The 5,968-nt window shown below is 38.3% G+C and overlaps 1 protein-coding gene across 3 annotated transcripts in view; it reads left to right on the top strand.

Moving 5' to 3' along the window:
* The window catches only part of trim3b (tripartite motif containing 3b), a 32,918-nt gene that overhangs the window by 4,122 nt on the left and 22,828 nt on the right, over positions 1 to 5,968 (top strand). Inside the window, exon 1 of one of the 3 annotated variants that reach the window (XM_032533469.1) lies at positions 2,862 to 3,001. The exons of the other annotated variants lie outside the window; for them this stretch is intronic. The gene's annotated coding sequence lies outside the window, so the exon portion shown is untranslated. Of the gene's footprint in view, positions 1 to 2,861; positions 3,002 to 5,968 lie in introns of those variants that run through there. 3 annotated transcript variants of the gene reach the window in all.

The raw sequence follows: 5,968 nt of genomic DNA, 5'->3' as shown, positions 1-5,968 counted from the left end.
ATACACCAAGATTTGGAATGACATTTTGCATCACGTCAGAACACTATCATCCATCACATATTTCAAAAAGACGTACAAACAGCTCCTTCTTAACAGCACACATTTGCTCATCTATTTGTCCAAGCCTTGTTTGCTCTTTCCGTATTTGTCTAGCCCAGCTGATGTCTTGTATAAATGTCTTTGTCCTTGTGTAACTGTTTTGTTGCTTTAGTTGTCCAAATCTGTCTAGTCCATATCGCTGTCCTGTACAAATGTCTGTCCCGACGTGCTGTAACCATGTTTTATGTTTCTGCAGAAAAGGAACCTGCTGAAAACCAGTTTTTAAACTGAGTCAGGCCCATTTATATTTTAATGTAATGTTACTTTTAACTTCCCTGTATAATAAATACAAATGAATGTATGAAATTAGCAATCCATCAACAACAAGTGCAGCAATTAATAATTAGAGAGATGTGGAGCAAATCTTTTGTTTTAGCAATGCCTTTATGCCTTTGTGAAATTATGTTTACTCTTGCATCCAAATGACTTTTTTTTTGTTATGGCATTAACACGCACAAACACACACACACACACACACACACACACACACACACACACACACACACACACACACACACACACTCCCTGAATATTACATATTTCTGTAAATTAATGAGAAATAAGAGATGTCTAGCACCATGACAAATGATTTAACTCCAATAGTAATAAACCAGTTTGTCGTGACAATTGTAATCTCTAATTATGTGTGTGTGTGTGTGTGTGTGTGTGTGTGTGTGTGTGTGTGTGTGAGTGAGTGTGACAGTGTGCGACTCCCTTCATACTCCTCGCAGAATTGATTAGCCCTTAGGTGATTGTGTTGCCATGGGTAATGGCAACAGAATTCCTCCTCTACTCTGAACTGTCAAGCAAATGTTTGTGCAAGTCTATGTTCATACTTCATGACATATTTTGACTTTGGTACAGTGTCAAACAAGTACAGCTCAAACTAATTCATTTTAAGTTTCAACTTTGTGAAGTATAAGTAAAACCTAAAAGCTACGTTGAGGAGTTCCTGTCATATATATAGAGAGAAATAAAATGTTATTTCTATGTTTAACAGCTTTAGCTGAGGATTCTGTAAGAGAAAACCTGTGTCCAAAGTGACGTTAATGATTCTTTTATTTTACTGTATTTCATTTTTTATAGATTTTTCCAAACTTCCTCCTCCAAAGTTTCCAACACCATGCTAGACTCAGCTATAACATTGCTCACTTTTTTAGTTTCTACAGATGCCAAACTCAGACTGCATCGTCGAAGTGGCCTATAAGAGAATTGTGTTTGGGTTAACAGCTAATTTATTCTATATTAAATTGGTCTCAAATTTGTTAACTTTTGTGTGCATTGTATCTAGTGTCTTATTTTGCATACAGTTTTTATTTTATTCCTGTGCATGTATACTTCACTTGGTAGCAGAATTATATTTTTTTCCTCTGGGACAAAAACCTCTGATGTTTAAGCTTCTTTGGTTCTGCAGGCACAGTTGTTTTCTGACAGCAACATCACTTGTGGAATTTTGTCCCTTGTTTGGTTGTAAAATAAATGCTTTCATTTGCGCAAATGTACAGTATTTATGTGTGAAATAAATATGAGTGCATGTGTGTGCTTTGGCTGTTGGCATACACATTTTCCAAAGCATATTCAACCATATTCACTTTGTATTGTGAGGGAGAGAGCCATGTGGTGAAGGCTTAGTGACTGAGCTGAGAGATGCAGTCGTGTTGGATATATTTAGACAGATCCCTCAGGGACGCTCAGTGTTAGCACTGGCCACATTTCTTGAGCATTTCATAAAACATCAGGGATAAAGAAACTATTGTCCATTTATAAATTCAGTGTGTAAAAAGGAAATGGATTTTACAGTTAAAACTATATCGGAATGCACTAAAAAGGTCATATGCATGTGGCATGTTTTTTTTTTTGTTTGACCATTTTGCCACTGTGGCCCTCTGTTGTTTTTAAATGAGTGTTTCAGAAAAATTCTAAGAAAGCATTTTTGGTCAAATGTTGGTTTTTCTCCATCCATGTTTGCAATTCTGACCTTTAAAGTAATACAGAGATTTGTGAATTGATGCTTCATTCTTCTTTTTCATTCAAAGATCCAAAGAAGAAGATATTCAGCATCACATTTGGAATTATATAACACAAGCAGTTGACTGTGACACAGTAAATGTCGGGCTATTGTTCTACATAAATACAACTAAAGGACAGATTAGTTACACTCGCTGATCTGTTAAAACAATGTACTATTGATGTTCACTGTCTTGATCGTAATCAGGGAAGCAGTCATGTGTTGGTTAATTTCTTCTTAAAGGGCACACACCCGCCCTCTTATGCACTGTATGCATGTCAAGCAGGCCTGTTTGGATCTCAGCATTTGCACTGAATGTTTGTTTCTGTTTGAATGAAAAATGATCACCATAAATATTAAGAGTTCTCCCGTATACCACTCTTTCCTAAGAATAGAAATGCAGTCAGGCAAACAAAAAAAGCAACCAATTTGATATGCCCTCTCTCTAATTCTGTCTGTATTTGTGTGTGGGGAAATCCCGATTTTATGTGTTCATTATTTTCTTCTGTTGTGTACACCTGCTTGTATCCGTGTGTGTTCACGTGTGCTTCTGTGCTGAAGTGTGAGCCGTGTGTTAATATGCTGATACAGGCAGTTCCTATGACACATTCCTGCCCAGCTTGGCTCAGATCAGACGAGCTGATAATTTTAGCCGTGCTTATGTCAGTCAGTCCCTCTGTGTGTTTGGACAGCAAAGAGTAGGTACCACTCCTCGACATTTGTCATCCACTACATCATCCTTGCCAGAAGACTATACAGGATAAATGTGTGTCTTGTATCGTGTTAGTCAGCAGACAGGCCTCTCTGTTTTTCTGCTCTGCCAGCAGCAATCTGGTGTTTCAAGCAGACTGACTAGAAGACAAGCAACATAGAATTTGAAATCACAAATGTGTGGTCAGTATGTGATTTTCTTTTTTTAGATAGAAGAAGCACTTCCAGTGTAATACAGTCAAAAACACTACCTTTGTGAAGCTTTTAGTGTTCAGTTTGGGTCCAGATGGCATCAGAGAGGTATTGATTCAACTCTATGGTCGTTTTAAGGAGTTTCTGTTATTTTGTCCACCAGGAGTGTTGTTCAGGCCATACTAACTACAGTAGTTCTCCTGGTTCATGTGCAGAGGTTAGTAGAAGTGTGTATCACAAATCCGCTAGTCTATATGCTAGATGTTCCACTTATGGGATTGCTCAAGCACCGCAGGAAATTCTGCCGGATGCGTGTATTTCCGCCGATGTCCGTTTCCTTCCGCTTTCTTTTTTGTTGGAATTTTAAACTCCGGTAGATTTACCAGGACTATGGTTAATTGCTCCTCAGATCTCTGCATTGTAAACTGAGACAGCTAGCTAGACTATCTGTTCAATCCAAGTTTTCTCTTGCACAACTATTTTACAGGGCTCCGTACGGCACTTAGCACCGCCCATGACTATTGTGATTGGTTTAAAGAAATGCCAATAAACCAGAGCATTTTTTTTCTCCCATCCCGTAATGCTGTGTGGAGTAGCCAGACCTTCCTCCGCGCCGCAGCGTGTGGAGAGTCTGGCAAAGTGAGGCTACAAATCCGCTGACCTGTCTGCGAGGTGAACAAATGATGGAATTTCTAATCCCCTTAAGTAAATTAATTTCCACCCTGTTAGGAATCAAAGCCGTAATGCACGTTTGATGCAATGACAGGGTTTTACATGATGTCTTCTTGTAATGAGCAGCATAAAAAGAAAAACCAAAACTCCACGTCATGTGACATACTTTTTTTTAAAATCTTTGACCTTCACCATGTTTGATTTTGGTGCATGTGTGATGTAAAGGACATGTGGGCAAAGTGCTCATGGCAAAGTGCTTTTATTCTTCTGTTGTGATTGGTGTTCTGGATATTTGGCTCTTACGTAAACTATATCTTGGATCTTTCTTTTCTAAAAAAGCACCAATATAATGACCAACATCTAAACTTCCCACATACCTAGATTAATAAACACTAACACAATGACATGGGGCGTCTTTGTCTTTACTTGAAACATCATTGTCGTTTGCCACGTGCCACAGAACTAGCTGTTTTTGTTATATGTTAATATATGTTTGGCTCAGGGCGTCCATTCCCTCAGTTATTTAAAGAAACAAATTATTTCATAAGCTCCTCTACCCTGTGGCACATGCTCCTCTGTCACTGACATAATTCTCTCTGCCGGGCTTGGTAGAGGGTTCAGCAAGATAAGAAAGAGGCTGAAGAATCTGGGCATCATTTAATATTCCCTTTGAATGTATTTAACTTCAAAACATTGGAATATACTCTTTGAAATGTGGATTATATTCTGTTTATGTTCAATGTTTATACTGTGGATTTACAGGCTGCTAACTGCCCATGCTAATTCTGTTCTGATTCATGTCAACAATCCCTTGATGAAGTTCTGTTTGCAACATAGGGAATATGAGGGAAGATGAAATGGTTTAATGACTGCAGTGGTCACAGATTGTGTAGTTTTTTTCAGAGGTGTAGGGACTTTAGATATAAGCTTGATTCAATTATTGTTTTGTGAGACACTTTTACTTATAGCTTTTAACATCTTTCATCTACAAGATTTACGGTACGGTTGTAGCTACTAACTACTTTGCAGGTTTTACATGCAAAACGTGATGACTTCACAAAGTATAGCGTGTTCAAATTGTGGGGCTGTGATTCCCTTTGCTCTAATACAAGGACCAGATGTAAATGTCTAATGATAAAAAATGACATAAACAAGAGTAGCATAAGAAATGTTTTAGGGAATGATTTGTTGATTTGAAGTTGATTCTTTTAACTTCCTGTATTAAAGAATATTAATGATTAGTCTGTTTTGTACGGATGTAAAGTAAAGGATATTATTTGTGGGAAGTGAAGCACTCGGCACACAATTCATGCTCACACACACCTGCTTTCCCTGAGGCCAGCTGTGGTGTAAAGACAGCTGTGTAGCTGCCACAGCATTTGATAGGAAGCATCTGTATTTTCTTTTCAATCTGTGATTTGCATGCACGATAGACCTGTGTGTTTACTATGAGCTGCCAAAAATAAGCCTATTTTTTTAACAATACTTTATGTAAAGCACTTTCACTTGACTTGTTGCTGAAATATTCAATACAAATAAAGCTGCCTTGCCTTGCTTAGTGTGTGCATAGTCTCAAATCTCAATATAGCCCTTTACTGTGTATTATGCATTTATGATGTATTTGCTCATTTATCTACTTTTATATTGTTTTTTTCATTCTAAACGTTATAATCACACATGCTGGCAACCATTAAAAGCCCAGTACCCCTAAGGATAAGATGACAATGCTCAGTTTGTTTGCTCAGATGTTAATGTATAGTAAGCATACATGAAGGAGTGACATTTTGCACAAATAAATCTTAGATATGTAAAATGTGGATTGCATGTTTTGGACACATAAAAATGCATGTGGATCCCCCTTGAGGGTTTCTGAATCATTGCTTTGCTGGTCATCTAAAAATCCCTGCTCTTTTTTGCAGTGTGTGTGCAGCTCAGAGCACGTGCCTGCCAGTGGTGTGAAGGGGATGAGAACTGAAAGCTCTATATATAGATGTATATGTACGTGGAGGCTTAAGACTGGACAGTGCAGGGGAATGGAGGCTTGCTGCGCATACTAGCAACGGTCACACGGATCAGTCCATGCACGCCATATATTATCTCTGGGTGTGTGAAGACCAAATTAAAGTTTAGACCCTAAGAGTGAGATTTGTTTGTTTTTGTATGTCATGTGTGTAACTTGAGCAGCAGGCAAGGAAGGCAAAGAAAGGGGGAAGTGGGCTATAGTAGGAGATTGAAACAGCTGTGTGTGTGTGTGTGTGTGTGTGTGTGTGTGTGTGTGTGTGTGTG

This window comes from Etheostoma spectabile, chromosome 13 (genome assembly GCF_008692095.1).
Source record: "Etheostoma spectabile isolate EspeVRDwgs_2016 chromosome 13, UIUC_Espe_1.0, whole genome shotgun sequence".
Lineage (NCBI taxonomy): Eukaryota > Metazoa > Chordata > Actinopteri > Perciformes > Percidae > Etheostoma > Etheostoma spectabile.
The sequence above is the reverse complement of the archived record's forward strand: the minus strand, read 5'-3'. Positions and strand labels throughout refer to the sequence as shown.